This window comes from Canis aureus, chromosome 15 (genome assembly GCF_053574225.1).
Source record: "Canis aureus isolate CA01 chromosome 15, VMU_Caureus_v.1.0, whole genome shotgun sequence".
NCBI lineage: Eukaryota > Metazoa > Chordata > Mammalia > Carnivora > Canidae > Canis > Canis aureus.
The window spans coordinates 8,649,079-8,671,964 of NC_135625.1; the positions used below are offsets into that span (position 1 = coordinate 8,649,079).

Sequence of the window (22,886 nt, forward strand, 5' to 3'; positions counted from 1 at the left end):
AACATAAAATAAATATGTGTCATTTGCCTCAAAAAGTTAAAATACATTGGAACCAGATCTAATGAGGTATGAATACATGTGGAAAACCATTTGACTTTCTAAGACAGCATTTATAATCATTCCTTTATGTATGGATGTGTGTATTCTTTGAATATCTGCATGTGTTGGGAGTTTGTTTCAGGAAAGAGGGTCTACCTGGAGGAAGAGCAGACCTTGCCCATCCCACACCCCTGTCCTCCAAAGCCCCAACTGCCCTGAAAATTCTAGTGATGAGTGACCTGTCACTCTTCCTGAAATTTTCTCTCTCCGATAACAATCATGTCTAAGTCGAGTTGTGACTCAGCCCGGGCTGTGGATCTCCTCCTAAATAGTTCCCTCTGTGCCCTGAAATCCTGTGTCAGTCATTATGGCTAGAGCCACTTTGGAAAACCAACCATCCTCTACAGCTCTGTATCCAGGAATTCTAGATGAATGAAGACTGACAAGTATTTTTGGAATTAAAGGGTTTAAATTCACAAAGTGGAGTTAGATTTTGAATGACTACATCCAATGAAGTGTCTTTTATTGTTTATTTTATCTAAACTGACAAGAATCTTAAGTGAAATATCAATAGGGCAGGACACATGAATGATGATGGAAAAAGCCACAGAAAAATCCACATATGCAAGTCAATCTGTGCAAATTTCGGTATCCAAACCCATGCTGGATTAACATCTGCATTCAGACACACACACACACACACACACACACACACACACACACACACACACACTATCACACTCACACTATGAACACCCACAGAATCATCCATTCAGCTCCATGCACGCTGTGGCCAGCATCTCCTGCATGACCTTCTCCCACCTGTGCTACCCACACCTGAGCAAGTCCACCCACCTATTCCCATTCCATAGGGGAGGTCACAGGAAGGAGCCTTGCACCGTGAGCTCAGACCAGCAGAGGGCGACGCTGGCCAGCCCAAGTTGTTCCTAGGCTTCCAGGAGGACCCCACTTTGTGCAGCTGCTCAGGCTGGCAGGTGTGCAGCTCCACACTTTGTGCTGCAGCGTGTGCATTTGCTAGAGCTGCAGAGGCACGATGAGTATTGACAGAAGGTCTGGGGACGTGGTTCCCACCTTACAACTCTAGTGTTGCCACAGCTGGACACTGCCTGCTGAGGAAAGGTGAAAAATCCTTCCTGTGCTGTGCTTCCAGTGCTCCGCAGTCCTTGCTCATCCCCTTGCAGCCCCTGCACCTGGGGAAACCATGGCTTTCATTGGAAGCCTGGAGGCCCTACTGGGAGGTAAATATTGGTTTAGAAAAGAGTAGATAAGCTTGTGACCCTGTAAGTGCCAGGAAGTTTCTGATAATATTGCCCTGCGAGTAAGGGGTCCTCCTGCTTCACCCCCGGCCAGGACCTTCCAAGCAGGGAAGGAGGGCTGAGGAATAGCTCTCAAGAGCAATGTTACTCCGTATCTATTTCTCCATCGACTGTGTGTCCATCTATCGCTGATGAGCCTCCCTGTCATCCATCTCTCCTCCATCATCTCTCCATCCTACACCTAGAAATTTCTCATTCCTCACAATTCATAAATTCACTTTCACATAATAGGAGATGAGATGACTTTCCTGCCGCTCTGCACCTGATTTCACAGAAACTACTAAGGCAGGACTGTCTTGGCCCAGTACATGGTAGTTTTTAAACGTAACTGTCTTGTGTTTTCAAATGACTTAGCCTGTGAATAAATCCAGCAAAAATGACATTGGCACAGGCATGTTGACTCCTCTCTCTCCTAGAAAGTCCTGCTTGCAAGGCTGCTGCTTCCTGGTGAATAGCTCCATGTCCAAGAGAAGAGAAAAAGGAAACACAGGAGCCCCCATTTGGACAAACACCACAATGTCCTCCATTAACCTGGTCAAGAATATGTCTGCACGTGGCCTGGCCCAGAGCCTGATCCTTTGTCCTCCTGAGCGCTTGCCCCATGGCCCATAGCCTTCCCCATCACTGTGACAGTCAGCACACACGAGCTGCACTGGAGCTTCAGTTCTGTGAAAGCAAGCGTTCCAGAAGACAGGACAACCACCCCCTTCTGGACTCATCTAAATAGCACATGAGATAGTGAACATGCGTGTCAACATAAATATCATTTAATTTGGAAAAATGTGTGTGGTGTCAGTCTTCTTGGATGTGTAACTCATGAATCGAAGGGTGAGGAAAAGATCGGTTTTCTGAAATAGCTGCAGTTTTGAACACCTGACCCAGGGTCACAGGGCACAGAGGGTCCCATTCGGGAGCAAATCCACAACCCCAGACTCAGAATCACAACAGGAGACCAGACGACACCTTCTGCAGGGTTTGCCTTGGATTCAGGAGCCTAGGATCCTGGGAAGCTGTTGTCCATCCCTGCCCGGGGGGACTGTCATCTTCTGGACCTCCAGAATGAGGGTACCGGTGCCCACGTGTGTGCACAGAAGACCTCGTGGACCTGGACGCATGTACACACCAAGGAAGAACGTGTGGGTGGAGGTATGTCCTGCAGGTGACACCCACCTCCAAGTTCATAGATATGAGGCCAGAGTGGCCTGGGGACATCTGGGGGAAGCACCTGCTAGGATATTCCCTGTCCCACAGGCAAGACGCAGACCATCCCCGACAGGCACAACGGCTTCTCTGGGGTCAAACCGGGGAAGACTGGAGTTTCGTGTCTGAACCCAGGTGTGTGTCCAGGCTGGGGCCCTGGGGGCACAGAGTCCTTCCCTGGGGCCTGTCGATAGGGGTGCGGTTGTGTCCCTGTGTACAAAGGCCATTGCCTGCGGGGAAGGGGGAAGCATTGGCAGCATGATCGCTGCCCCTGCAGCTTCCTCCAGGAGTGGGTCAGGGAGGTGGTCCCAGGCAGTGAGCTCACTTCCGTGTCACAGAGCCCGACAGAACTCGGAACCCCCATAACCAGGCACCCGCATCCAGTGCAGCCCCAGCTCAGGCTCACTTGGCTGGAGACATCTGCTACTGGAGGATGTTCTCTTGCTGCCGGCCCACCTCTGGGGGCTCTGGCTCCCAGGAACCCCAGGGGTGCGGCTTGACCATTGCTGTAGGCATTGGTTCCAACATAGATACCAAGGCATCAGGGCGGTGATCAGGAGGCGCCGTCAGGTAACACAGTGCAGGCCAGGCCAGGCCCCCTGTGCCACCATCCTGCGAGCCCCATTCCTTCCTCCTCAGTTTCAGGGAACCAGGGATGTGTGGGCAGGTCCCATGCAGGCTGGGGGATGCTGCAGGGCGGCAGGTTCCCCGGGGATCCCTTCAGGGTCACCCTGATGTCAAGGTGGGCAGGGGGGAAACAGGGTTCCTGAGGTCCTCTACCCGCCCCAGAGTCACTCCGAGGCCCTGCAGCCGCATCCCTTTGCTGTCCCCGGGGACGGTGGTTGCCACCTGCGCTGTGGTGTGTCTGGGTGGAGGCAGCTGGGGATGCGGCCCAGCCGAGGGGGCCAGACCGGGCGCTGAGGCCTCCTGCCTGGCTGCCGGGCACTGTCTCCACAGAGCTCCACCCGGGACGTGGGGCGCGAGCGGGAGGAAGGGGTCATCTGCTCCACCGCCTCCAGGAGCAGGGAGGTGCCCTGCACAGCTAATGGAGGCCAGCGCGTGCTCAAGGTGAGTGCAGGGGCTGGGACCCTTGACACCCGGGCCCCGATGCGGCAGGAAGGGCACCGGGTCCCAGAAGCCAGCCTGCTACCCCCTGGGGCCCCCGACACTCCTGCTCCCACAGGAGTCTGATCCCCCCTCCCCACACCTGCCCCCATGGCCCTGCCCCAGCCTGGGCCAGATGCAGAGTCCCTGCGCACAGATGTGTGGGAACATCAGAATAGAGCCCTCAGGGGAGGCCTGGTCGCCCGGGGGTTAGCGCCTGCCTTCCCCCAGGCCTGATCTCCGAGGCCCAGGATCGAGCCCCGCCTGGGCTCACTGCAAGGTGCTGCTTCTCCCTCTGTGTGGCTGCCTCTCTTGGTCTCTCTCTCTGTGTCTCTTGAGGTCCTTGTATTGATCCAAATATTTTGAACATTTATCCTCTGAGATTGTTTCTTTATTGCATAGTTGGTCCTGTTTGTGTAAGAGACAGGCAGGGAGCTTGAGTGGGAGAGGGAGCCCCAGCTCCTCAAGCCCACGGGGCCCCAGCGCAGGGCCTACCGGGGCGGGATCCCAGGCCTCCCGGCGGCTCCCTGCAGGCTGCACGTCCCCTCTGTCCCACCTCAGGGTTCAGGGGCCTCGGCCTGGAGGGGGCATCGGATCGTCCCGAAGAAGCTCAGCCAGACGGAGCTGCTGGAGTACAAAGTCCGACAACTGCTGCTCGCCTTGCAGTGCAGGGATGTCACCTACATCTTTAGCTTTTTGGAAGATTACCATGAATTCGCCACCACGGACGAGGTGCTGGACCTGCTGTTCACCGAGTGAGCACCTGCCCCTCCGCAGCCCAGGGCTGTGCCACCTGCTGCTGGGGAGGCTGGGGATGGTGTGAGCTTCCCGGCCTCGGGCTGCTCCCCCGCCTGGAGCAGGGTCCCCCAGGGCCTAGGGGGGTCCTGGAGGGCAGCCCTGGGGCCTGCCTGTGGCGGGTCAGCCAGAGGGGCTGTGCCTGTGCTCAGCAGCCATCCTCCTCCCCGTGACCAGGCCTTTGCCTCCTCCCCCCCGTCACCAGAGTCCTGAGCGGCCTGTTTCCCCATTGAAAGGGAGGTTTCAGAGTCCATCAGGGGTCTGTGTCCTGGGGCAACCAGACCCGGTGACCCCGGGGCGCCCCGGGCCCACTTGGATATGGGCCATGGGCCTGGCCGGAGCCCTTTCATGCTCAAGCCTTCAGGAGGCCCCAGCAGGTGCGGGGCCACACGCACAAAGCTGAAGGCCCCCAGGGCTCTGGCCTAGTCGGGGTCAGAGGGTGACAGCCCCCATGATGAGAGGTCACGTCCACAGAACGATTCATGGGATGCCCCCGCCCTCCTATAGGTATGGGTGCATCATAGATGGGTGGGGTAACAATGACGTGGTCCTGCAATGATGGAAACTGTGAGTGACTCCGGCTCCTGCAGGAGGGCCTTCCCTCTCCAGGAGGGCAGCGAGGGTGCTGTGGGGTGGGGGGGGCTGCACCGTCACCCCACACATCTGCAATTCCTGTGACAGGGTAAAGGTCTAAGGCCCCTTCTGGAAAAGAGCGAAGGAGAGCGGTAGATGGGGTGCAGGCTTGGTGGGAGGCACTGGGACCCCTAAGGAGACCTTCTCCATGCACCCCCAACCCTCTCTCTGCCCCACACCTGGGACAAAGAGCAGAAGGGGTGGGTAGCATCGCACTTCCCAATCTGGTGGCACCTGCACCCGGGGGCACAGCAGGGGCTCAGGACGGCCGGTGATGGCTCCCGGACCAGGTGGCCCCCGCCCCGTGGGACATGGGATATTAGAGTCAGTAGAGGGACACCCCCGGGGGGCCCCTCATGAGGGAGGCAGCCCAGAGCCACAGGAGGGAAGGTGGAGGTCCCGGGCGGCTCCTGGCAAGGCCTGGCAGGACACAGAGCCCGAGCCCTCCTGCCTTGGAGCTTCCAGAGCGACAGTGTGTGCAGTGAGGGCAATGACAGGCCAGATACCCCCCGTCCCCGGACGCCTGCCGGTGGACTCAAGGGGCAGGTGGGCAGGGACCAGGCTGAGGAGGGAGCCCTGCTTCTCCAGGAGAGATGCTGATGGTCACCCCGCTGGGCCTGGGCTCCCCGCACAGAGGCTGTGTGCCAGCCCCTCCTCGGGGAGCAGGCCTGTGGCAGGCAGGACCGCCAGGTGGCAGGGGCACGAGGAGCAAGACTGGCTTCTGACACCCCGCGTGGGAGGCCGGGGCCCCGGGTCCTGCAGGGCTTCCCTGGGACACCTGCATGTGACAGAGCCCTGTCTTCTGATGCCTGTGCCCACCTGTCCCTCCCCATGGCCATCTCCTGCATGCTGGAAATATGGCTGGATTATTATGGGGACGACTTTTGTCAGTTCCCAGAATTTCCGTCCCTTATGAAAATTCTGCAATTGCTAAGACAGCACATGCCAGGCACAGATGTGCATCTCCGGGCCCTGCGTTACCTGAGGCAATTCAGACACCTCCAGGCCCATCCTTCTCTGTTGGTAACCAATGTATGTCCTTCTGGTCAACCTCTGCATGCAGAGGTGAAGAGACCCTCTTTGTGTGCTTCCTTTAAGTATAATGAGTTCTTCTGAAGAATGTGATGAGTTGAAATTGTATTTTCAAATCATGAAGCCAGAGCCTGTGCCAGACCTTCTGCTACCTCTGAAAGATTTGCTCTAATTCTAAATGTAAAATTAGGAGAAGTGGAAAAGGATAAGATAATCCATTGCCTTTTTACCTCTGAGAATTGGATGCTATTTCTATGTAATTTTCTTCTGAGACAGCCATTGAGTTGGTTAGAAAAAGGCTTTTACTGATGAGATATTGTTAAGCATTCTTGTATCAATATTCTCAATTTAGCAACCAGAAAATTTTTCCTCAGGAAAGGAGTACTATGTGATGAAAACCCAGTAATCAGCATATTTTCCCCCATTTTTTGGAAGTGACATTTCACACTCAGGTGCCAAAAGTGAATTGGGGTGGGAGAGTGAGAAACTTTCAAATTTATAGTTATTACAGAAGTTGTGGAAATTATGATCTGACTGGAAAGCAATCTTGTATCACCTCCCAAAGAATCATGGTCTTTTTTTTAATAAAAAGCAGACAAAAAAATTGTTTCCTGCCTTGTTAATGTTCTCCATTCTCACTGGTGTGAGGTGGGATCTCATGGTGGTTTTGATTTGTATTTCCCTGATGGCCAGTGATGTGGAGCATTTTCTCGTGTGCTTGGTGGGCAGGTCTATGTCTTCCTCTGTGAGATTTCTGTTCATGTCTTTTGCTCATTTCATGATTGAATTGTTTGTTTCTTTGGTGTTGAGTTTAATAAGTTCTTTATAGATCTTGGAAACTAGCCCTTTATCTGATAGGTCATTTGCAAATATCTTCTCCCGTTCTGCAGGTTGTCTTTCAGTTTTGCTGTGCAGAAGCTTCTTATCTTGATGAAGTCCCAACAGTTCATTTTTGCTTCTCTTTCCCTTGCCTTCATGGATGTATCTTGCAAGAAGTTACTGTGGCCAAGTTCAAAAAGGGTGTTGCCTGTGTTCTCCTCTAGGATTTTGATGGAATCTTGTCTCACTTTTAGATCTTTCATCATTTTGAGTTTATCTTTGTGTATGATGTAAGAGAATGATCCAGTTTCATTCTTCTGCATGTGGATGTCCAGTGTTCCCAGCACCATTTATTGAAGAGACTGTCTTTTTTTCCAGTGGGTAGGCTTTCCTGCTTTGTAGAATGTTAGTTGACCATAAAGTTGAGGGTCCACTTCTGGATTCTCTATTCTGTTCCATTGATCTATGTGTCTGTTTTTGTGTCAGGACCACACTGTCTTGATGACCACAGCTTTGTAGTACAACCTGAAATCTGGCATTGTGATGCCCCCAGCTCTGGTTTTCTTTTTCAATATTCCCCTGGCTATTCGGGGTCTTTTCTGATTCCACACAAATCTTAAGATGATTTGTACCAACTCTCTGAAGAAATTCCATGTTATTTCGATAGGGATTGCATTGAACGTGTAAATTGCCCTGGGGAGCATTGGCATTTTCACAATATTAATTCTTCCAATCCATGAGCATGGAATATTTTTCCATCTCTTTGTGTCTTCCTCCATTTCTTTCAGAAGCGTTCTGTAGTTTTTAGGGTATAGATCCTTTACCTCTTTGTTTAGGTTGATTCCTAGGTATCTTATGCTTTTGGGTGCAATTGTAAATGGGATTGACTCCTTAATTTCTCTTTCTTCAGTCTCGTTGTTAGTGTACAGAAATGCCACTGACTTCTGGGCATTGATTTTGTATCCTGCCACACTGCCAAATTGCTGTATGAGTTCTAGCAATCTTGGGGTGGACTCTTTTGGGTTTTCTATGTAAAGTATCATGTCATCTGCGAAGAGGGGAGTTTGATTTTTTCTTTGCCAATTTGAACACCTTTTATCCTTTTTGTTGCCTGATGGCTGAGGCTAGGACTTCTAGTGCTATGTTGAATAGCAGTGGTGAGAGTGGACATCCCTGTCCTGTTCCTGATCTTAGGGGAAAGGCTCCCAGTGCTTCCCCATTGAGAAAGTTGCTGTGGGCTTCTCATAGATGGTTTTTAAGATGCTGAAGAATATTCCCTCTCTCCCTACACTCTGAAGAGTTTTGACCAGGAACGGATGCTGTATTTTGTCAAATGCTTTCTCTGTCTCTATTGAGAGGGTCAGATGGTTCTTGTTTTCTTCTCTTGCTGATATGTTTAGTCACATTGATTGTTTACGTGTGTTGAACCAGCTTTGCATCCCAGGCATAAATCCCACTTAGTCATTTTGAATAATCTTCTTAATATATTGTTGGCTTCTATTGGCTAGTATCCTGTTGAGAATTTTTGCATCCATGTTCATCAGGGATATTGGTCTCTAATTCTCCTTCTGGGTGGGGTCTTTGTTGGGTTTTGGAATTAAGGTGATGCTGGCCTCGTAGAAGAAGTTTGGAAGTACTCCATCTCTTTCTACCTTTAAACAGCTGTAATGGAATAGGTACGTTTTCTTCATTAAGCGTCTGATAGAATTCTCCAGGGAAGCCATCTGGCCCTGGACTTTTGCGTCTTTGGAGGTTTTTGATGACTGCTTCAATTTTCTCCCTGGTTATTGGCCAGTTAAGGTTTTCTATTTCTTCCTGTTCCAGTTTTGGTAGTTCGTGGTTTTCCAGAAATCTGTCCATTTCTTCTGGATTGCCTAATTTAATGGCGTATGGCTACCCATAATAAGTTTTTAAAATCGTTTGTATTTCCTTGGTGTTGGTAGTGATCTCCCCTTTGTCATTCATGATTTTATTGATTTGAGTCTTTTCTCTCCTTTTTAATAAGGCTGGCTAATGTTTCATCTTATTAATTCTTTCAAAGAACCAACTCCTGGTTTCGTTGATCAGTTGCACAGTTCTTCTGGTGTCTATTTCATTGAGTTCTGCTCAAATCGTTTTTAACCCTCTTCTTCTGCTGGGTGTAGGATCTATTTGCTGTCTTTTCTCCAGCTCTCTGACCATTGGCTTTCTGACATTGAATTGTAATCCAGATTTTGTAACTCTGTGGGAGAGAGGACTGTTTCTCTTTCTTTTGAGGTGAGTTTTTCCTTCTAGTCATTTTGCTCAGTGCAGAGTGGCCAAAAACAAGTTGTATTGGGAAAAGGAGAAAAAGAGAGGAGAGAAAGAAGGAAAGAAAAGAGAAAAAGAAAAAAGAAAAAAGGAAGAAAAAAGAAAAAAGAGAAAGAAAAAGGAATAAAGGGAAAAAAAAGGTGGGGGAAGCAAACAGAAATCAAAAAGCAAAATAAAACGAAACAAAAAAAAAACAAAAACAAAAACAAAACCACGGGGGAGTATCTTCTGATTCTACTTTAAGTCCCTTGACTTACCCTGGAACTTGTCTGTCTAGCTGGTGTTCTGGGGAGGGGACTGTTGTGCTGATTCTCAGGTGTTAGCACTTGGGGGAGCTGCTCTGCCCCTGCCTGGTGCTCAGTGGGGGTTGTTTACCCCGTGAGGCCCCAGGAGCAACAACCCCAGTGGCAGCGGCCGGTCTGGAGCCCTGGAGTCAGCTCCTGCAATAACTACAAAGCTCTCGGTCTGCAGGGCCTGGAGGCTCCGGGGCGTGGCCGCTGATCTGCTCAGCTCGGGGCAGGAGCGTCCTTGCTGTCCTGGGCCCTCCCGGCCTCTGCCTGTCCCGGGGGGAGGTCGGATCCTGGGCTGTGTCCCGGCGCCCTGTGCTCCCGGTCTGCGCTGTTGGATTCGCGCTCCCGCCCCGCAGCCCCCTCCGCGGAGCCGCCCCCGAGCCCCCCCGAGCTGCTCCCGCCCTGCAGCCCCCTCAACGGAGCCGCCCCCGAGCCCCCCGAGCTGCTCCGGGTCCCCCCGTGCGCGCTGCAGCCCTTAGGGAGCTCGGCGCACTCTCCCGGGGCGCAGGTGTCTGTTAGTGTCCCCGGGAGCCCGAGGGCATCCCCGCCCTCTTGGGTCCTGCTCCAACTCCCTGCGAGGCCCTTTCCGCCCGGGAAGGTCGGTGCAGCTCCTGCTCCTCCGGGACGGGGCTCTCCTGTCCTGGGCACACTCGCCCCGGCCTCAGCCCGGCTCCTCGCGGGGCCCCTCCCCCTTGGAGGCCTTTTGTTTCTTTATTTCTTTTCCCCCGTCTTCCTACCTTGATAGAAGCATGAACTCTTCTCACTGTATCATTCCAGCTGGTCTCTCTTTAAATCTCAGGCCGAATTCGTAGATTTTCAGGATGATTTGAAGGTTATCTAGGTAATTTGGTGGAGACAGGTGATTTGGGGATCCTACTCTTCCGACATCTTGCCCCTCTACTCGCACTTTACAATTTTAAAAATATACTTAGATTCTTGAATGTAGAAAATCATAATATTCATTAATATATGAGAGCCCACTATCTAAATATGCCTCAATTACATGCTGATGAACATTTACTTATTTCCTGGTTATCACAATTACAATGTTCATACACACTTCTACAGGTTAAATACCAAGAAATATAATCTATGAGCCATACGTCATATATATATTCACTTTTATTGAAAATTTATATTTTTATTATTGAAATTTATATTTTATAAATGCTTTTGAAACACATTGCCACCAGCAGGATATTAGAGTTCTCTTTTCTTGGTATTCTCACCATCATTGATAGTACCTGACATACTAGTTTTTGTCTATTTTTTTGTCAAAAAAGTTTGCCTATTTTGGGGATATGTAGTCTTCACAGCTTCTTGCATTCCCATGATTAGTAAGGTGAGAACTAATATTTACATATTTTTTACCACTTTGATTCCTTCTGTTTAAATTATTTTTTTAATTTTATTGACTTGATGGAGAGTTTTGTTTTCTAGATACATACAAGACATTTTCCTCTCTTTAATAATATTTTTTTAACAATTGGAAAACCAGAATTTTCAAGACAGGTATAGTGTAAAAGGAAAGTGATAACCTCAAGCTAATATATTCAAGGCATATTATAATGGACATGGCACCAGGACCTATGAATTTCTGATCTGAATGTCAAAGTAGGCAATATCATCTGGTGACATGGGCTTGAAATCTGGGGGTTTTAGTTGGAGAGAGAGACTATGGTACATAAGTTGTAATGAAGAGTAAAGAATACACCTATTCATCACCATTCCCAGTGATTTGCAGAGAATTTGAAAGGAAGGGTCAGAGCCTAACAGTCATAGAAAAGATTCAGGTTTCATGTGGGACAAGAATATGGAAGGAGTCATCATAATAAATTGACGAGATGTGGGTTCCAGAAAGTGTAGAGAAAAATTTTCCATATTTGGAGAGAGAGAGAGAATATAGGTTTGTGCTAGTGCTATGTCAGGATGGTATCCATAAGAGCATGAGAAGCTGAGATTTTCAAGAAAGCCTAGGATTTGGGGATTTTTGTTGTTGTTGTTATTGATACAAATAGGCAAAAAAGGCATGGGAAGATGAGTTCTGGTCTCTTGAGATAATTTTTCTGAAAGTTTGAGTAGTGGGATAATTTGATACTGATGTAGGAAGGAGTTAGGGGCAGACAGGACTAGGCAGGGAAAGATAAGAAAGGTCCCAGAGTTAGACTCCTACCCATCCCAAGAAAACAGAGATAAGACAGTAAAAACGAAAAAATAAACCTGGCTCCCTAGCTTCAAAATGTGAGGGAGTACCTCCCTTGAGTGGCTATTAAGTAATCACAGAAACCAGGCCACGAAGAAATATGTCATTAAGGGGTTATCAATAGTCCCTGCTCAAACCAAGATGCACAAGAATCTCAAGGCCATGGGCTACCTGACTAGGCTCACAGAAATCCCTGGTGTAGAGAAATATTATGTAACAGATAGTCACCAGAAAGCAGGGAACACCTTGTTTGGGATCATGATATTTATAAGAACATCTTGTCAGTTATTATGATGGTTACCAGTCCACCATGTTTGTTCTAAATATCCACCTTGATATTGACAAGAAATTCACCAAGTTCCCTGATCAGTTTCCTATAAAAGACAGACCCTAAAAGCCCTCAGGGGCAACCCTGTCAGGACCCCTCTCACTCCTGAGAGCTCTCTGTTCTCTGCTTAATAAACTACCGCTTTGCCCACTCTCTGTCACCTCTGAGATTCATGCTTCGATTCCATGAGACAAGAACCAGGCTCTCTCATATCAATAGGGAGGAGGAAAATTTTCAGGAGTAAGGAGAATGCTGTGAATCCCTCCTTTCTAGATAATAGCAATACAAGACCCAATGGACGGTTTTGTGAAGACAACACAAGAGCTTAGCCCCCCTTCTTCATTCCTATTGTGAAAAAGGAAGTTACGAAACTAGATCCTAAGTGAAACACATTTATATACAAGAATTGTTGATAAAAAAGTATTACAAAGAGATTTTCTTTTTTTTTTATTTTTTTTTATTGGTGTTCAATTTACTAACATACAGAATAACACCCAGTGCCCGTCACCCATTCACTCCCACCCCCCGCCCTCCTCCCCTTCTACCACCCCTAGTTCGTTTCCCAGAGTTATCTATAAATGATTACAGTGGAGAAGATATTGAGAACACCCTAGATATAATTTTGTTTACTAGATAGTTATGATCTGGGAACCAACCCAGGAAATAGCGCCTCAGGTTTGGTGCATTTTGGAGGTGCAACCAGTTCAAATATCTTTCAACCAATCACCCCACATCTTTGTAAATCAAGCCAGTCTGGAGGATTGTTCTCTTCTGTTGACTTTTTGCCAAATGAAATAATGCACTGCAGGAATGAATCAGGTAATGCATATTTTCTCAGGATTAATAAAGCATGTAGTAGTATGTCCTGCTTTGTGTCACTGTTTATTTGGGGTGCAATATCAGGAAAAAATCTTACAAATACTATCAGTAATCAATTTTAAAGGTTTTCTTGTATCTAAACAGAAACACTGATGGAAATCTTTCAACCAGCATACACACACGCACACAAACTGTAATAGACTAACAACATGATTTGGATGGAATCTTACAAATCTGATGAAGACACCACCAGGGATATCTTTTCAGCCCTTCTTGACTTTCAGGTAAGAAATAAAATTCCACTATTATATGGATCTTCCATGTCATTAAAGCAAAGGCAAAAAGGCGGTGAATCAGGTGATTCTCTACCCAGTTAGAAAATGCAGGCAGCAGAAGCACAGTGGTTTGTGGTCTCGAAGAACAAGATGGAGCAAATATAAATCCCAGACTTCAGCTGCTTCAGTTAATTTAGAATTGCACTTTTCTGATGTTTTCTTTCTTCCTTCTCTCTTTTCTGTTTGTCTCATCTCCCTGTCTTAATCTCGTTCACAATTTACACACACACAAAGACGTATAAAGACACATGGAACTCATCACAGTTTTTGTTACCGTTCACAACACAGATGCTTTATAGATTTGGGTGCTAAACTAGGTAAAGTCACAGAAATCTATATATTCTATCTATATCTGATAGAATAGATATCTATTCATATCATAGATAGATATGAATCTATCTATTCATTAAGGATACTTAATGAATTAAGCCTGGAAAGATAACAACACAAGTATTTGGGTTTTCCAAAACATCCCAGAAAGAAATTTATTTTATTTCTCCTCTTTTTAAAATCTGTATAAAATCCATCAGTTTTCTTTTAAGTGGCACTCTGTCAGTGAGTTATGAATGCTTTATTAGAGTCCATTTTATGTCGAACCAATGGTAAATGTGGAAGATTGCTAATAGAGAAAAATTGATCAAAATATCTGAAGTCTTAGGATCTAATTTGGTTAATATTTTTAATCAAATGGGGGTATTAACTATAAGCCTTTTTGAACATAAAATTAAGACCATAAAACCAGTCTCTTATAATCTAGATTATGATAAAGTGTAAATGTGAGGGGTGTTAAATTTTACCTTTCATATAAAAATATACGAATGTCATATATTTTATGTGGTTTAAAAACCCAGAAGGAACAGCATTACCTAGAAGCTACCAAAACGTATTTCGGGGATCCCTGGGTGGCGCAGCGGTTTGGCCCCTGCCTTTGGCCCAGGGCGCAATCCTGGAGACCCGGGATCGAATCCCATATCGGGCTCCCGGTGCATGGAGCCTGCTTCTCCCTCTGCCTGCTTCTCCCTCTGCCTGTGTCTCTGCCTCTCTCTCTCTCTGTGTGTGTTTGTGTGTGACTGTCATAAAAAAAAACGTATTTCGAGGAAACAACAGAATTAATATTACCTCAGAATTTGCTAGACATCCAGCCTTGGGATCTAACCCAGCTGTACTGAATAAGATCTGCATTTTAATAAGATACCCAGGTGATTTGTTTTCACATTACCGTTTGAGAAGCACTGTCCTAGAACATGCAGAAGAACACCTGAATTGCATTAGAGAGAAATAAATGGAGTATTTCAATGATGCTTTCTAAGTATATCCTTACTTTTTTGTGTTTTTAATGAAACTGAACAGTTGCTTTTTTTCTGTCAAGATCATATCCCTGAGAAACTATGATACTACTGACCTCATAGTACAAAATAACGTACAAAAGTGTCTAAGGAAAATGTGACTCAATTTGTTCTTATAACCATTCAGCCATATGCATGTTAACCAAACTGCCTCCCCCCTTATGAATAGAAAATGACAATCAAGATAAATTGTCACTTCCTCAGAATGAACACTAATAAAAGTTTCTTAAAAGTCTGACTTGGAAGAAGACTATACTTTCTAGGTCCTCAAAGTCTTTCTTGTAGTAATAACTCACCACACTGTCTTCATTTTTTTTTCTTTAAGCACACTATATTTAAATGGCTAGAAAGATTTAATTTAATCCTTAAAAACTTCGTGTACAAATTTTTAGAGAGAAATCAAGGTCCAGATAAAATGAGTAGAGTTGCTATATATTTGAAGGCTTGAAAATATTGATTGTTACAGTCAAATGTAGAGTGTATACACACACACTGTAAGAGTAATATTCATTTCACTTATATTATTTATTTCATTTATATTATGACCTATTAGGTAAGAGTACTGAAATCCAGTGATTTGAGGAATGTAGTTTCAATATTTCATTACCAATTATGTTAAAAAGTTAATGGATATGGAGTATAAATATAAATATAGCTGTAACAGGCTCTTTTTACAATTTTAATGGTCCTTATCTAATTAACCATTTGCATTATATTTTCCTTATCTATATCACAACTCTGTAATTTATGAGAGTTTCTGTTATGCCAATAGAACAACTACCTAACAACTTTATCATGCCTCCCTAAACATGTTATGATGCCTTAATTCAATATCCCTGCTGTACCCAGTCATTGTCAGTTAAGGATGACATGCTACTTTATACCTCTGATGAAATTTCAGACTAACAGAACTTTGCCACAGAGAGAAAAATAAAAGATGTCATTTCTAAATTTAGGTGGCAGTATAAACCTTGGTTGAGGTTTGCAAGATCATGGCAAAGAAGGCAATTTGTCACAATAATCAGTAAAGTTAGGAGAAAAAGTTGTCTGTGCTATTAAAAACAAAAATAAAAACAAATAAAAATATCTGGCAGTATTTGCAATGAATTTATTGATATATTTATCTGGGATCTCTCTGAAAGCTTTGTTTCACATTCCCTAAAGTGCATACATTATCAGTTACTCTAGTGTTCTTAATTTTATACTCTCAGAAAAAAAATACTCTCAGGCTTATCTCTGATAATCAGTAAGATTTCAAAAATTTTTTAAAATTTTTATTTATTTATGATAGAGAGAGAGAGAAAGAGAGGCAGAGACACAGGCAGAGGGAGAAGCAGGCTCCATGCACCGGGACCCCGACGTGGGATTCAATCCCGGGTCTCCAGGATCGCGCCCTGGGCCAAAGGCAGGCGCCAAACCGCTGTGCCACCCAGGGATCCCAGATTTCAAAATTTTTGTTCAAAATTTTAAACCATGATTATTTGAAGATATTTTTCATATATGGGAAAAACTTATAGCTGAAGTTTTAAAAATATATCTTTGATGATGTACCTTAAAGTTCAGTTAGAATTATTGCAATGACTTAAAAGCAAAGAAATGTTGATTTACAGTTATGCAATAGACATACCTCTTTTCTAAAATTTAAGTTATATAAGTTTATTATAGGCATTTACTTATTCACATTCAAGCTTATATTCTTATAAAATGGAAAATGTAGATTTAAAAAATAATCAAACAGAATTTTGAGTGATAAACTAAGCTCCAGTTTTCAAACTAAGATCTTAATTTAAATAAGCTGGTTTAGTAGGGTAAAATAGTGTTAAAACTTAATTATTCTAAAAATGTTGTTAGATGGCAGGTGTTAAAAATCACTTATTCTCTCAGTAGGAATTTTTTTAAATGGTTGTATTTCGGAAGAAATAGTCGTTACTAAATATGTATTTATATGTTAGAAAGGAAAAACTTACACATAGAAGACAGTTATTATGGGTTACATAATATTCTTATAAACTTAGATGAACTAATTTATCTATAAGGGGTTTTTGGTTTATTTATTTCTATAATGTAAGTGAACACTAGATTATTTGCCTTCTGAAACTTGTCTAAGTAAGCAACAATCACAGACACCTATATAGCAGTGTGATTTTACTTCACATCCAGCATGTTCCTACATCGCCTGGAAGCAAGGGTTTTGACAGAGTAAATGGAGTAGTAACTTTCTGAGAAAGAGAAAAATCGATGAATCTGTATTCAGCAGGAGCACCCTGCTGGTCTCAGCTGTCCAATGCTGAGCTATAAGTTTCCTTATTGATACACAGGGGCGACTCCATTTACTTTTTTAAAAAGTGCTCCCTCTAGATAACAATAAAAGAAAGATAATAAGTATTGATATTGTAGGAAGTTCCCTGTACAAGCTCTCTGGTAAACAGAAAAAAAAAAATAGATCAAGTTCTTCTGGAGTTCAGTGTTTGTACAGAATGAGTTCAGGATGATACACTCAGTGCCGTAACTCTATTAGCCATATCTATGAAATTTTCCTGAGTGCAACTTTAAGTATATTGTGTTCTTTATTTCTGGCACTTACGGTTAACATAAAATCTGAATGTAGCCTTCCGCAGTTTCATCTTACATTTTTTTTTCCTACACAGATAGGTTAATACATGATATAACCAAGGCTGTATGAGATTAAAATAATTTCTACTTCAGCTTTAATAGAGGAAACAACATCATGTAGAAAATCTTTGGGGATATTTCTAGAGGGAAATAAGAACATGCATATCAATTTTGATCCAGGTTTGCCACAATATTCCCTACTCACAGAATAAATATTTATATAGTCACTATTAGAAGATAACACATAAAGAAGGTATCTCTAACTACTCCTATATCTCCACTTGCAGTCTTGGGCCACTCTATCTTCTGATTATTCTGTTGGGACTATGCATGTTATACTTGCTCATCCCAGCTTTATTTGCAATGCCTCTTATCTCTTGCCAAGCATAGCTCTGATTTCTGCGCACCTTCCTATTTGGGCAAGACATTAAAGGTTCTTATCATTTCCATTTCAAAGTGATCTTAGGGAAGTAGAAGAACTCAGAGTTCAGCTCTTAACAGGATGATACCCTTTGAAATAACCATTCCAATATTGTCCTTGAAATAACATCTGTAGCTTGCCATCAATGTTTTCTTTTCCCAATTCTGCTGTGGCTTTTACTCCTGCTAAATCATATGAAAAATAACTAACAGTTTTTTGTTTCCTCTAGAATATGTCCGTTAAGCTAATTGAAGAATTGTCTTAATGTTGCCTGCAGGCATTCATAAATGTTATATAAAATGTACCATCATCATTTGCTAAATGACTGAGAGTACACAGGATTGGCAAAATAGCTTTGCAGTCACACATTGGTTTCATTTGATGTTTTCTAATCACACATTTTTTTTTAACATTCTGCATTACTTTAATCTTTAATACCAAATCTACAAATGTGAATTCATGGAGACCCTCCACTATACTATGTTTTGGCAAATAATTATTGTTTTCAATGCCTAATAGCATTATGGGCTAAAAGATCACTATATTTTACCTGTTAGAAATTACAGTTTAATAGACAATGTGCATGAAAAGTAGCATTAATTTTTAGCAATTCTATTATTGTTCGATTAAACACTAAAACTTAAATTTTCAAATAAACACTTAGCTCTAGATTCTTCCTTCAATATAGCAAAAAATTAATAATATTGCAGGGACTTTTGGAACCAACTCTTTATTCAAGATATAAATCTCTCAAAAAGAATTTATTAAGAAATGTCTTTGCTAGGTGATTAAAAAGTAAATTAGAAAAATAAAAAAGCAAAATTATTTCAAGTGGACAATACCAATATTCTTGTCATCAAATGCCTATTCTCCTTTTCTTACTTAGAGATACAATTCCTGATATCTAGCATGACACCTAGCCACTTGTGCAATAGAGGTAAGTGGATTTGAAGGGAGGGATTATTGTCATTATCCCAAAATGAAAGCATCGATAGTTAAAGGACATTGTCCTTAGCCTGGAGTTTGGGGGATGGACGGGTGGGAGACAACAGAAACAATAAGCCAAAACAATAGCTATAAGAAAAATTCCCAATATTGTAAATAAAACGATCAACCTATAAAAGCATTTTTTTCTAATGGTCAACTAGTAAAAGGAACAAGAGCTAAGATATTATTAATGATTAACAGCAAACCAAAAGAGGAACTAAATAGCTGGAAAGTCTGGAGAAAGTGGCTGCAGCAAAGATGCTTGTCATTTATGCTTCGTGGCATTCAGATAATATTATACAAGGTCAAGATTCCAAGCTACAAAACAAATTCAATATTAATAAAAATCCAGAAACCTTCTTAGGCAAATTGCTGAACCTTATAATATTTATGTATTTATAAATTTATGTATTTATAACATTTATAAACATGTGTATGTTATAGGATATCTTATACTAAAGATCTTGAAGGTGAATCAGGCTGTAAAAACAAAGAATGGGGGAAAGTCTTTCCCTGGGTGTTATGAAGACATTATTATAGTCATAGTAATAAAAATAAAAATAGTGTGGAATTTTCACAAGAACAGACAATCTGACCCATCTGCAAAATGGGAAAATTCAGAGATAGAATCAACTATGGAATTAGGTACCATAAAGAAAGAGAGAAAAGATAGTCTAGTAAAAGAGGGAAAAACTGTCAAACCATTTGAAAAAAAATAATAATACTGCTTCCCTACCTAAAATGATATAATTTACAGAGAAAAAAAAATTAAATGTAGTAAATGTGTGATGAGATACTCAACATCATTGGTCATCAGGAACATTAACAATAAAACAATAATTAAGTATTATTCTCCTCCTGTTAGTTTGGGACAAATTGGGAAGCTCGTTGGTGTCAAGTGTTGGCCCTGCTCTAGTGAAATGGAAACCTTCTGCACTACTGTTTAGTTCTGTAGACTGATTATTCTCGAAAGCAATCTCTCTTATCTCATAGTTATGGAAATTCATAATTCATTTCATCATCATAATTTTCTACTAAGTTTTGCTATGGTCATGAACTGCCTTTGAATTTCAGTGGCTCACAGTAACAGACCTATCCTTTTAGGCTTCCTTCCTTTCTTGGATATGTACTACATACCTATATAAATTAATTATAAATTTTAAAGGAATTATTTATTTATGGGGCACCAGGGTAGCTCAGTTAAGTGTCTGCCTTCAGCTCAGGTCATGATCCCAGGGTCCTGGGATCCAGCCCATGCCAGGCTCCTTGCTCAGTACAGAGTCTGCTTCTTCTGCCCCTCCTCCTACTCATGCTCTCTCTCTCTCTTTCTAAAATAAATCTATTTATTTATTTGAGAGAGAGAGCACAAGCAAGAAGTCCAGAGGAAGAGAGAGAGAGAATCTCACACCTCACTCAGTGTACAGCCCAACGTGAGGCCTAATCTCATGACTCTAATATCATAACCTGAGCTGAAACCAAGAGTCAGATGCCTGACTGAGCCATCCGTGTGCCTCAAATTCTCACTTCTTAATTAGGGTTGTAAAATTACTACAATTTCCACTCTGATCTGTGTTTGATACATGCTTTATTTCATTTATTTTCTTCTAATTAGCAGTATCTTCTCCCCCACAAGTCATTTTTGAGTCTGTTTCACAAAATTATGTTTTTCACTTCATTAGCACTTTCCTAAATCACACCAACAAAAATTCAGGCCCAGAAGCTGTTACTAACCATTTTGTTTTTTCCTATTTCAATGTACCTTATAGGCTGCTCTTAATTTTGTTCTAATAGAAAGCAGATCTCACCATCTGACTCAAATACAGACCAACATGTGCTCAATGAAGTTAAAAGTATCTTGCCCAATAATCAAAGCACTTTATCCAATACTAAATTCACTTTTACATTTTTTTTGACTCACCAGCCAGATCTGGCTTTGAATTTCAGGTCTATAACTCACTAGATGTATACACTTATAAAGTTACTTAATCTCACTTGTCCTCTGAAAATGAGAATAATAATATAACCTACTTTACACAATTGTATAAGAATTAATATATGTAAAGTGTTAATCGTATCTATCACAAAGCAAGTATTAAATGGATTATCTACCACTAATAATACATATTGCTAATATTATTATTCTATCCTATTATGTGCTGCAGCCAAATAAAGCATTTCTTCCCCCAGAACATCTCCTGAAAAGTCGTTTTCTTGTGTATTTGTCCATGGATATTCTTACAGATAATATCTTCATGTCCTTGTTTGCTTAACCATGATCTGACCTTTACTCAATGAGAACCTCTTCCCAGGAAAATTCTCAACACCTTGGGTCAGAAATAATCTCTACCTCCAAATTTCCCATTGAAAGCCACACATTTAATAGGACAATCATTTATCTGCTTTTGTTTTGTTTTTTTTTGTAGAGACCATATTTATTTGTGTCCCTCAGTAGAATGTAAATTTCTGTATTTGGAGAATATGTCAGCAGTTTGATATTTTTAATTCCCAGTGTTTAGTACAGTGCTTCGAACAACATAAATGCTCAAAAAATACTTACTGATTTAAATTTCAATTATACAAATAAGATGTAGCAATGATCAATCTCAAATTAGTTTCAAACTTTCTTTATATCTTATTATAATGATGAAATGCTCCTATGTGTGTGTATTTGCAACCTTACCAATATTCTAAGAAATGTGATTTTTCCTATTATTAGTCATAATTTCAATATGCCACATTTTCCATTTTTACATGTCAGGTAGGTGACAGTTTCCTTCACTCATGACTCTTCCTTTACAATTCCTTTATCTCATATAGTGAATTATTCATAAATATGAAAATCTGATCAATAAAATTTAGTGCTAAAGTATGGTAAGAGGCAGTATTTTTCAATGTTCAAACTAGTAATAAAATGATTATTTCATAACCACCTAAAATGTAACCAAAAGTAGATTTCTTTCCCCAAACTTATAGGAAAAAAAATACATTGGCAGAAGAGTGTTAGTCTTACCAAAAAAACCTGTTTACATTTCCTTGTTCCTGTGTTTAAATGAGGTCCCTTAATTACTCTTGACAGTGGACATTTAGCCAACCTATTTGCTACTTTTGAGCCAAGGCAACTATATGAGTTAAGGACAAATGGGGCTAGGCAGGGCTAGGTAGGGGGCCATGGAAGTAGGCTCACAAAAATCCCCAAAATGCTGAGGTATAAGGAAACCAGAGATAAAGGAACAAGCCAGACCACCCTGCCCTAGGTGTGGGTGAGGAGGGTATCTTTTTATGACAGTCATCTGTGACCAACAAAGGATAACCGGACCCCAAAGAAGAAGTAAGGCATCAAAGACGTTATCACTAGTCCTTACTCAGTGGTGATATCAGTAGACAATGTTAAAAGATTTAAGTTCCCTGGTTGGCTTCCAGTAAAAGACCAACCCTACAAGCCCGCAGTGGCAACCCAGTAGGGACATCTCTCACTTCTGAGAACTTTCTCTGTGTTTACTAAACTTTTATTCCTTTACTCACTCTCCTTTGTCTGCAAGATTCATTCTTTGACTCTGTGAGATAAGAGCCAAGCTCTCCCGTATCATAGATAGTTTGATTGTTTATAACTATTTTTTCCAAATTCTCTCATCTGAGTAGTTAATAGATGATAGAATTAGAACATCCAAACAGCCCAAATTTTAAAGAGTATCATGCTATAAAGGAGAGTCACTCAACTCTCATCTATCTCCCTACTTATCTATAACATTACATATTTTTTCTCAAATCATCAAGGTATGAAATACATACACACAAAGTTGTTCTTGGCTTAAGCACTAAGGTCTTCAGGGTTTATTTATTATTGCATTAACCCAGCCTATTCTGACTAATAATACTGACTTAAAAAAGGAAAGGACAAAAAGCCGTTCACGGGCCCTTATTTTAAGGAATGAAAACACTGTAAATAAAATCTTTCCTTTTGTTCTAGCTATTTCTACTTGGTTGGTTAATAGAAAATATTTTTCATAAATAGTTACAGATTTCATTTGTATTCAGATATTTTTCTTTTTGTTGACGTTCATTTTTGGTAGTGAAGCCATCTTTTCCCAAAGCAGGTTCCACAAAGCATTAGGTCTATAGTATATGAAAAAAGAAATTTATAAGGAGAGAAATATCCTACAGTATTAGCTAATTTAATTTATAAGGCATCTGTTAAGTTACAATTTTTATTTTCATACATAAAGCTCAATTTTTTAAAAAAGAGTAATTTCTAAAATGACAGATCTCAATTAACCCTGATACCAACTGAAATATTTT

General features: G+C 42.3%; 1 long non-coding RNA gene across 1 annotated transcript; it reads left to right on the forward strand.

The window, feature by feature from the left end:
- Window positions 1-2,972: 2,972 nt before the first annotated feature.
- On the forward strand, window positions 2,973-4,847 carry LOC144283927 (uncharacterized). Its single transcript, XR_013352419.1, has 3 exons — window positions 2,973-3,146; window positions 3,534-3,644; window positions 4,242-4,847. It is a non-coding gene; the product is annotated as an uncharacterized LOC144283927 (long non-coding RNA).
- The last annotated feature ends 18,039 nt before the right edge of the window (window positions 4,848-22,886 follow it).